Source organism: Schistocerca piceifrons, unplaced genomic scaffold (assembly GCF_021461385.2).
Source record: "Schistocerca piceifrons isolate TAMUIC-IGC-003096 unplaced genomic scaffold, iqSchPice1.1 HiC_scaffold_936, whole genome shotgun sequence".
In the NCBI taxonomy this organism is placed as follows: Eukaryota; Metazoa; Arthropoda; class Insecta; order Orthoptera; family Acrididae; genus Schistocerca; species Schistocerca piceifrons.
This window is the reverse complement of record NW_025729208.1, coordinates 6,201,285-6,211,284: the sequence shown is the minus strand read 5'-3', so window position 1 is coordinate 6,211,284 and position 10,000 is coordinate 6,201,285.

The following is a 10,000-nucleotide window of genomic DNA, read 5'->3' as shown; positions in this document are numbered from 1 at the left end:
CTTGCCCTCCAATAGATACTCGTTAAAGGATTTAAAGTGTACTCATTCCGATTACGGGGCCTCGGATGAGTCCCGTATCGTTATTTTTCGTCACTACCTCCCCGTGCCGGGAGTGGGTAATTTGCGCGCCTGCTGCCTTCCTTGGATGTGGTAGCCGTTTCTCAGGCTCCCTCTCCGGAATCGAACCCTGATTCCCCGTTACCCGTTACAACCATGGTAGGCGCAGAACCTACCATCGACAGTTGATAAGGCAGACATTTGAAAGATGCGTCGCCGGTACGAGGACCGTGCGATCAGCCCAAAGTTATTCAGAGTCACCAAGGCAAACGGACCGGACGAGCCGACCGATTGGTTTTGATCTAATAAAAGCGTCCCTTCCATCTCTGGTCGGGACTCTGTTTTTTTTTTTTTTTTTTTTTTTTTTTTTTTTTTTTTTTTTTTTTTTTTAAAAAAAAAAAAAAAAAAAAAAAAAAAAAAAAAATTCTTTATTCCATTAAATTATTTCTTACATATTAACCCACCACCTAATACATTAGTGGGTCTTAATTCTCTACATTACATTTTTATTGAATATTAGCAGCATTTATACTTCTATTCTAGTGTTAGTAAACTTACTTGCTACAGGACATAAGAGTTAGTTTCTTTGTTGGGTAAGATCTACTTTTACTCTTGCTAACTAATCTAAGGTCTACCTCCTGCAGCGTTACAGGCGTGCCAGATGTTTATATAAACCTACTGTGTGGCCGTGCCCACTGAGCTAATCCCAGTGAGCATGCCCCTGGCACTGGGCTGGCCTTTTGAAGATCGCTGCAAGTTCAGTTAAGATTTTCTATCTACTATCTACTTAGGTCTGACTATTGCTAAGTCATGATCGGTGCGCAACTGTCGAATCCGGGTGTTGGCGCTCCCTCCCCCTGTTCCGGAGCGTGGCGGATTCCTACCGTCACGGCGATTGGCCAGTCCACGCCCCGGCGGAATGGGATGGGTCGCCTTCAGTTATGTCATGTCCGGTTGTTCAAGTGTTTTCCCTTAAATATTCCCGCAGGACCTTTGCTGATACCTCGCTGGCAAGGCGGTTTACTATGTTGAATGTGGTGGGATCTCTGATTAATTGATACGTATTGTTGTGAGGCAACTGGCTTCTTAGGTCACTGGCTACATCATCGAATATGGGGCACTCATAGATCACGTGGTCCGGAGTACCCCATTCAGCTCCGCAGTCACACGAGGGGGTAGCCCTTTTCCCGAATCGGCATAGATATGCCGGATACGGTCCATGTCCTGTGAGGAAGTGCAACAGTCCCTTACTTGGCTGGAAATGCGATAGTTGGAAACGTTCTTTAATATTTGGGAGCAGCTGGTAAGTCCTTCGGCCTGTTGTGTCAGCATCCCAGAGTTCTTGCCATAACTCTTCTCCTCTCCTCTTAATGGCAAACTTGTCCCCCACCCGCACTCCCAAGATACTTTCAGTCTTATCTACATCTCCTCTTTTAACCCAGTACCAGGCTGCCTGTTCCCGGATTTTGATATCCAGGGGACACACCCCCATAAGTACTAGTAGTGCCCCTCCCGGAGATGTTCTGTACGCTCCGATGGAGCGCAAAAGCATGTTGCGTTGCACCCTCCTCACAGACAAAGCGGGCACAACCCTCGTGAGCCTGTGTGCCCACACTCCGGAGCCGTAACCCATGATAGAGACAAGAATGGTATTGTGATATAATTTAATGAGTTCTGGTGGGAGATGAAATCTACTGTGTCCTATTGTGATTAAGTTGTTTAGAGCTTCGAGTGATTTTTGTGTTGCTGTTTCTATATGTTTGGCGAAATTCCACCTTTCATCGATTATAACCCCTAAATACCGGGCCTCACGACGCCGAATCACTGGTGAGCCCTCGATTCTTACTGTTGGATTTCTGGCCAGTTGGCCTTTCAGTAATAGGTATGTAGACTTGTTAGGCGCAATGGTCATTTTCGTGTTCTGGCACCACTGCGTGAGAATTGATAATGTCCTATTGATTTTGGGTTCGAGGTCCTCGCGACTTCGGCCGCCAACCAGCAGAAGGAGGTCGTCAGCGTAAGCTATCGCCTCTAGCACGTCCACACTGTTTTCCAAGCTCTCCAGAAGAGGCTCCATATTTATGTCCCAAAAGAGTGGCCCCAGGACAGAGCCCTGTGGACACCCCTTCGTGATCTTCTTGCCAATTCGCTCGCTAGGGGACGATAGCCAGACCTCTCTTTCCATACAATAGCTCCTGAGACAGCCGTATAGCGGCCCTGGACACTCCTTCTCCCGCAGGCAGGAGAAGAGCGAAGGCCACCACAGGCTGTCAAAGGCGCCACTGATATCCACCATGATGCCAACTATGTACCTGTGCGGAGACGACCCACAGACCTCGGATGCGAGGGCAATTGCGTCACACGCAGATCGCCCCTGCCGAAAACCGAATTGCCTGTCACTCATCCCGCACAGCACTCGGTGTGCTGTCAGTCTGTCAGCCAGTAACTTCTCCAGCAGTTTGCCCAACAGGTCCAACAGACAGATGGGTCTGTAAGATTTTGCTTCTTTAGGGTCTTTGTCTTGCCCCTTTTTGATGATTACAACGTTGGCCCGCTTCCAGATTTTAGGGAATGTTCTGAGGCGCAGGGCCTCATTGTAAATTCTTGCTAAAGGTGTCACTAGTTGAGGAGCGAGGTACTGCACCACCTCCGCGATGATGCCGTCTGGTCCTGGGGCCTTTCCTTTCTTTAGCGATTTAATGTGGGCTGCAACTTCTTCTTCAGAGAAAGGGTACACCATGATGTTATTCTCATAGTCTACTTGCAGAGCCTGCCTAATTAGGCGTTGTTCTTCTGTGTCCTCTTCCTCTTCATCATCAGGGAGGAGTTGGTGGAGAAGGACCTCAGCAGTTTCCTGCCAAGACCCAGTCATCCGATTTCCATCCCTGATTGTGGAGAGCACCATTGGCGACCTGATTTTTTCCCTTACTATTTTGTAGGGAGTGCCCCAGGGATCAATAGCCAATTGGCTGTGCACATATTTTTTCCAGCTTTCCAGCCTGACTGTCCGCAGTTCTTTCTGAAACTGCTCTTTGGCTTCCCTGTATGTTTGCAGCCATCTTTGTTTTTCTTCCCAGACGACACTTCGCTGGTAATACCTCCTCGCCCTCCTGACAGACTGACGCATCTGCCCTAGTTCCGCAGACCATGGTGATGGAGAAGCCGCAACGGCTCTCCTCCTGGTTGGTACAGCAGCCTTTACCGCCCTGGTAATAGCGCCCACCAGATCTTCGGCGTGTTTGTTGACGTCATCGTCATCTTCCGGCCATGTCGGAGGGTCAAACTCTCCTGCAAGACGCTCCCAGTTGGTCTTGTTATAATTTAGTTGTACCTCCCACCCTATGTCCCAGTGGCGCTCCTGATCCGTGATTGTGAATGTGATCAGGTTGTGATCGCTGGTAGTGTCTCCGTCAGTAACAGTCCAGTTTTGTATATTGGCAGCGATATTGGCTGTCATCATTGTGATGTCAATATTGGTTCCATTCCCTCCCCCTCCTGTGTAGGTGGGGGGGTTTCCAGGTCTGTTGGCAATGAGGAGTTGTAGAGACATAATAGTCTCTTCCAGCTTGCTTCCCCTTTCATCTCGAGTGCCACTGTGCCATAGGGGGGATTTGGCGTTCACGTCCGCCACCACAACTGCCTTTCTGCCCCTCAGCACCGTTGCCACCTGCGTAAGTTGGTCAAGGTACAGGTCAATATCTGTACCGTACTGAAAGTACATATTTATTAAATATATGACGCCATTTGGTGACTGCAGTTCAATAACATTGCAGTGGTCGTCCGAGAGGTGTGAGAGCACTGTTGCCCGCAGTGCCTTGTTGATTATTATGATGGTAGCTTTCGGCTCGTCTCCAAAACTTACTACTTGCCAGCTCATGGCAGCGTAGGCTATGTTCCCCGCAAGAGAGTATGGCTCCTGCAAACAGAGCACATCAAGACTCTTCTCCTCCACCACTCTCCGAAGTTCCTGCATGACCAGTCTACTATTGTGTGCGTTTAGCTGTCCTATCTTTATTTCTGTAACTATGGGAAATATGTGTGCACATATGATTCTGGGAAGGTTTTTCTCCAGTCGTAAGCTATTCTCCCATTGGATAGGACAGACTGATTATATATTTCCTCTAAATTAAAGGTTTCATTTCTTCTCTCAAACACCTTCCTTACTAGGTCACGCAGGGCGCCGAAGTCAGTGGGGAGATTCATTGTCTTTAGTTGTACCCTGTCTACAGCCTCCATGGCCGAGAAGGTGACCTTGCGCCCGTATCTATGCCCTACCCGCACTAGATGTCGCAGTGCGGTGGTTAGGACAGCCGGCTCCTCCAGACGGGATAATTGTAGGGAATGCTCGAGATTGGGATATATTCTGACCGGATCAACCGCCGTTCTCACAGCATTTGGTTGTCTCGAGTCAGTATTCACATTGGTGCTATTCATTTGTGTATTTGTACTAGTAACTGTATTGACCTGCACCGGCAATTCCAGCACAGGACTCCCTTGAACGAATGCCGGTCGGCCCACCGCTACAGGACGCCTGTCGCGAGTTGCCTGATTTCCTGGCGTTTGCGATCCCCAGCAGTAGGGAGAGGGGGCTGCCACTTGTTCTTGTGAGTCCGTTTGGACGCACGCATCTTTCATTTTCTTTCTACCATCACCTCCTTCTGCAAGTGCTGCAAGAAATCGTTTGAATTGGGCTGCCCTTGCCGCATCCCTTCTCCTCTTGCATGGGGATTTTCTTTTAGGCATCCTGGGTGCTGTATTTGGCTCAGCCATAATCAGTTCTTGATATTAGCCTCTGCTCAAGCATCCTGTACGTCGGGCAGTTGCGACCGGAGGCATTGCAAGTCTTTTTGCCTCTCTTTATACATGGGATACAAATTGCCGGATTTTTGCAGTTTTTTCTGATGTGATTTTCTTCTCCACACCTGGAGCAAGCCGACTTCCTCTCACAGTACTTGTGTACATGATCAAGATCTCCGCAATTATGGCAGCGAGGCACCACCAAGAAGTCCCGCACATTTATGGCGTGGAAGCCAATGTAAATCTTACCCATTGAGGTTAATTTTTTCCACATCTGGCCAGAAACTTCTGCTACGTGATGTACAACGTCTTTGTCTCTTGGCCCTGTTTTGAATTTAAGTTTAAATTCATTTTTGAAGTCCTCAGCACTTATATCGTCAAAATTTTGATTACGAATTGTTTCTTGAAGTTCATTATTTTCAAATGTGACCGGTATGTCGTACATAATTACAAGCGGATTTCTCTTTTTCGGGGGTTCACATTTAACGGCTTTGCACAGTTTTTGGTTGTTAAGTATCTTGTTTCGGTCATCTACTGTTGCCACATCAACTATCACAACGTTCTTTGTGGCTTTTACTTTGTTGACTTTAATTTTATCCTTTACAGGATTAATCGTTGTTGTGAATATCTCCTGCACTTTTTTTGTGTCTTGACCGGGTAATGGTCGCAAAAAGACAGCAGTATCTGGTCTTTGTGATACTTTTACAATTGTATCTCTAGTAGTTTGGCTCTTAGGTGTCGTTTGAGCGACTACATTGGCCCATGACTTTATTGGCTGCTTGCGCAGCCTTTCATTCTCTTTCTGCAGTTCTTCAACCCGCCCCTCAAGCTTCGCATGAGCAATAGCCCAGGAGGCGAGTTCATTTTTTAACGTCAAGATCGCAGCCTGGCTGATCTTGCCATTTTTCACATTGGCTTCCAGGTATTGTGTAATCCTGGCATGCCTGTCACTGATACTTTCCTCGGTCTGCCCCGTGCCCCCTGATGGGGAGGGAACAGTAAGCAAAGAAGCCCTCGAAGGCGCACATGAATCGCTTGTCTCTGACTCGGCCATATTGTAGACAAGCGAAAAAAGGATTGGGAGCCCGTCTCTTGCCCCGGACCGGCTCCTCTGGCATGGGGGGGGACTCTTGCAGCTCGCCCACCGACCTCGCCCCTAGGTCAAGGGCACTCCAGAGCTGCAGGGTTCAGCGCGCCGTTGCCAGCGCACTGGTCCCCGTCGAAGGCCTCGTCGTCGACGATTTCACTCGACGCTCCTCGGCAAGTGCACCCCGCACTCCGGAGAGGCGGATGCACCCCTCGCCCTTCGCCGCCTACTAGCCCAAGTTTCCACCTGAAGGCCAAGGACCCACTCCTACTCAGGTGGTGGGTCGGTCCCCCAGTCGTTCGGCGGTCTGGGCCCATCTAACCTAGCCCAGGCGATGTCACCACCTCCTGGGTTTGGCAGAACACGCCCCGGTTACCCAGGGGCGCGGCGAAGCACCCTTGCCGACTCGCGCCGCGATCCCACGCCGACAAACGAGGTCGCCGGCATGCAGAGCACCTGCTGGTCTGTGCCCTGCGAACAGAAAGGGACTGGTGTTCGGTCCCTTGACACAGCTCCCCCTGTGCCACGCACCCTTCGCTTTCGCATCGGGTTGGGTCGCAGCTCTCCCTTTTGTCGCAAGGCAGAACGCCAAGCTTAACATCTGGCACCACGGGAAGGCGGAAAGAGCCACTTGGGAAGGAGAGGCTATGAGAGACGCTTCGCTTCCCCTGTGAGGACGGCCGCGGCACACCCGACTGGAAAGCGATACGCCCCAGTGCGAGCCTCCGTGCCTTACGGCGCGCCGGCAACGGGCGGGCCCGCGCCGAAACGCGCCGTCAAGCGACAGACCTCACGCCAGACTCGGGACTCTGTTTGCATGTATTAGCTCTAGAATTACCACAGTTATCCAAGTAACGTGGGTACGATCTAAGGAACCATAACTGATTTAATGAGCCATTCGCGGTTTCACCTTAATGCGGCTTGTACTGAGACATGCATGGCTTAATCTTTGAGACAAGCATATGACTACTGGCAGGATCAACCAGGGAGCTGCGTCAACTAGAGCTGAGCAGCCGGCCGCCCGGGAGTGTGTCCCGGGGGCCCGCGCGAACACGCAAGCGTCCGCTCAATCATTCTGCAAACAGGAGGAGGCTGAGCTCCCCTGCACAATACACCTCGAAACCCTCTCAGGTCCCGGCGGCGCGCAGCGCCGTCCCAAGTACTTGGTCGGGTTCGAGAGAGGCGCAATCGCCCGGAGTTAGGCGAGTAGACGCTTTCGGTGCGACCACCCGTGCTCCCAACTGAGCTTGCCGCTGCCGACAGAGGCCCGGGAGCGTGCTGTCGTGGCATTGCCGGCGGGAGACAACACGCGCCACCTACGGTGACCGGCAGCTCCAACGCCAGCGCCACAGAAGGACAAAAGCCCCACTTGGGTGCCGAAGCGAACTCTCCCAGCACAGCGCACGCGCCAACACATCCGCACAGCTGCGATACAAACCACCAGCGAGAACCGCTGGGGCGACCGAGCAGCAGACGGCGTCGCGGCGCCGAGCGCCGGGCGGCGGCGCATCCTCAACGCACACAGTCCTCAATCGGACCAGCACACTGAAGATGTCCACCGCGCTTCGCACCGGGCCCGCGAGGACCTACTTTGGCCGCACGGCGCCGCGCGCAGGGTGCGCCGGCGCGCAGCTGCGACGCCTGCCGCGTCCGTCGGCCGGCGCGCCTGCCACTGGCCGCCCCCACCAGCCGGCTGTAGCGCGTGCGCCCACGCACCGCGCGGCCAGCACGCCGGGAGGCGCCCCCTCACCGGCCGGGGACGGTCCCACCCAGCCACCGCCGCGTATCGCTTCACACCCAGATGCCGTTCAGTTTCGTCGGCATGGTGGGTATCGCTGGAACAACCGGTTAGTACCTCAACCTATCGTCGCCATCACCGATTCACCCCTAGCGAGAACAACCGCACCACAACAGGTTACCATTTGTTCATTTGCGTAACTTCACCAGAAAACGCAGGCGTCCATCGCCATTTGCAACTTCCACGATTATTGCATGCCTGTGTCAGGTGTCACGCCACACTACGTCTGCCCACATACACGCAACAAAATGTGCACGCCTAGACAATACGTGGAAGGTGGCCCCCGTACGTATGCGATGTCCATTGCTCGAACGACTGTCAACCGGCCTCTGTAGCATGTCGCAGATATGGAACGCGGTGCACCATGCCATCACGGTGTGTGAGGAGAGACGACTAGGTCCGAATACATCAACAGACAGCTCATGCTGATCGCCATCCACGGCGTCCGTTCCTCCCACACGTCTCTATGGCGTACCACACTGCAATCCAGCTCTCATAGGGAGACGACACGTAGCTGCGTGCACAATATTTGCACTGTATGGTCCGCCGTTTTTGGGCGCAGTCGTTGTACGGTCACACATGTGCCACGATGTATCATTCAGTACATAAGGACGAATGTGCAGTACAGATTGTGGTTTACGCGTACGACATTAGCGGACAGTTGACACAGGCCGCACCACAACGTAGCCTGAGTACGTCGCATGCGGAGGGCATTGAACATGCAAAGTTCTCACCAACCAGCTTGCGAAGGCAGGGGGCAAGGTGGGGACGTGGGGAGGGGCGGCATGTACGTCCTGCTGCCATCCACATTACAGTGTACAGCAGGAGCATGTGGAAAGTGAGCAAGACTTGCAAGGTGTTTAACATGAAGCGATACACAGGGGAGCGGGGAGTGCGAGTAGCGAACTATATTGCGAGGGTTGCGGGTGGGCAACACTACACTAATTGAACGAGTCGTATAACAATTACAGAGCAGGTTTAGGCGACAACGTGGGTTACGTTAGGCGACAACGTGGGTTACGTTAGGGGACAACGTGGGTTACGTTAGGGCACAACGTGGGTTAGGTTAAGGCACAACGTGGGTTAGGTTAAGGCACAACGTGGGTTAGGTTAAGGCACGACGTGGGTTAGGTTAAGGCACGACGTGGGTTAGGTTAAGGCACGACGTGGGTTAGGTTAAGGCACGACGTGGGTTAGGTTAAGGCACGACGTGGGTTAGGTTAAGGCACGACGTGGGTTAGGTTAAGGCACGACGTGGGTTAGGTTAAGGCACGACGTGGGTTAGGTTAAGGCACGACGTGGGTTAGGTTAAGGCACGACGTGGGTTAGGTTAAGGCACAACGTGGGTTAGGTTAAGGCACAACATGGGTTAGGTTAAGGCACAACATGGGTTAGGTTAAGGCACAACATGGGTTAGGTTAAGGCACAACATGGGTTAGGTTAAGGCACAACATGGGTTAGGTTAAGGCACAACATGGGTTAGGTTAAGGCACAACATGGGTTAGGTTAAGGCACAACATGGGTTAGGTTAAGGCACAACATGGGTTAGGTTAAGGCACAACATGGGTTAGGTTAAGGCACAACATGGGTTAGGTTAAGGCACAACATGGGTTAGGTTAAGGCACAACATGGGTTAGGTTAAGGCACAACATGGGTTAGGTTAAGGCACAACATGGGTTAGGTTAAGGCACAACATGGGTTAGGTTAAGGCACAACATGGGTTAGGTTAAGGCACAACATGGGTTAGGTTAAGGCACAACATGGGTTAGGTTAAGGCACAACATGGGTTAGGTTAAGGCACAACATAGGTTAGGTTAAGGCACAACATAGGTTAGGTTAAGGCACAACATAGGTTAGGTTAAGGCACAACATAGGTTAGGTTAAGGCACAACATAGGTTAGGTTAAGGCACAACATAGGTTAGGTTAAGGCACAACATAGGTTAGGTTAAGGTACAACATAGGTTAGGTTAAGGTACAACATAGGTTAGGTTAAGGTACAACATAGGTTAGGTTAAGGTACAACATAGGTTAGGTTACACGTTGTTGTAAGGAAAGGTGTAGGGGGGGGCGGGGGCGGCAGGTTCGTTGATAGTGATTATAGTAAGTGAATGCTTGTGACATGATCAGATTTGTCACGTCAGGATGCACCTTTGGCTTATTAGAGGCGGCGCTCCAATTCTATGCTTGTGTCAGACCTGTGTCTTTGACTCATGTCATTGTTTGTGCGCTGTGACAGGAGGTACTATTGTGATGTTGGGTG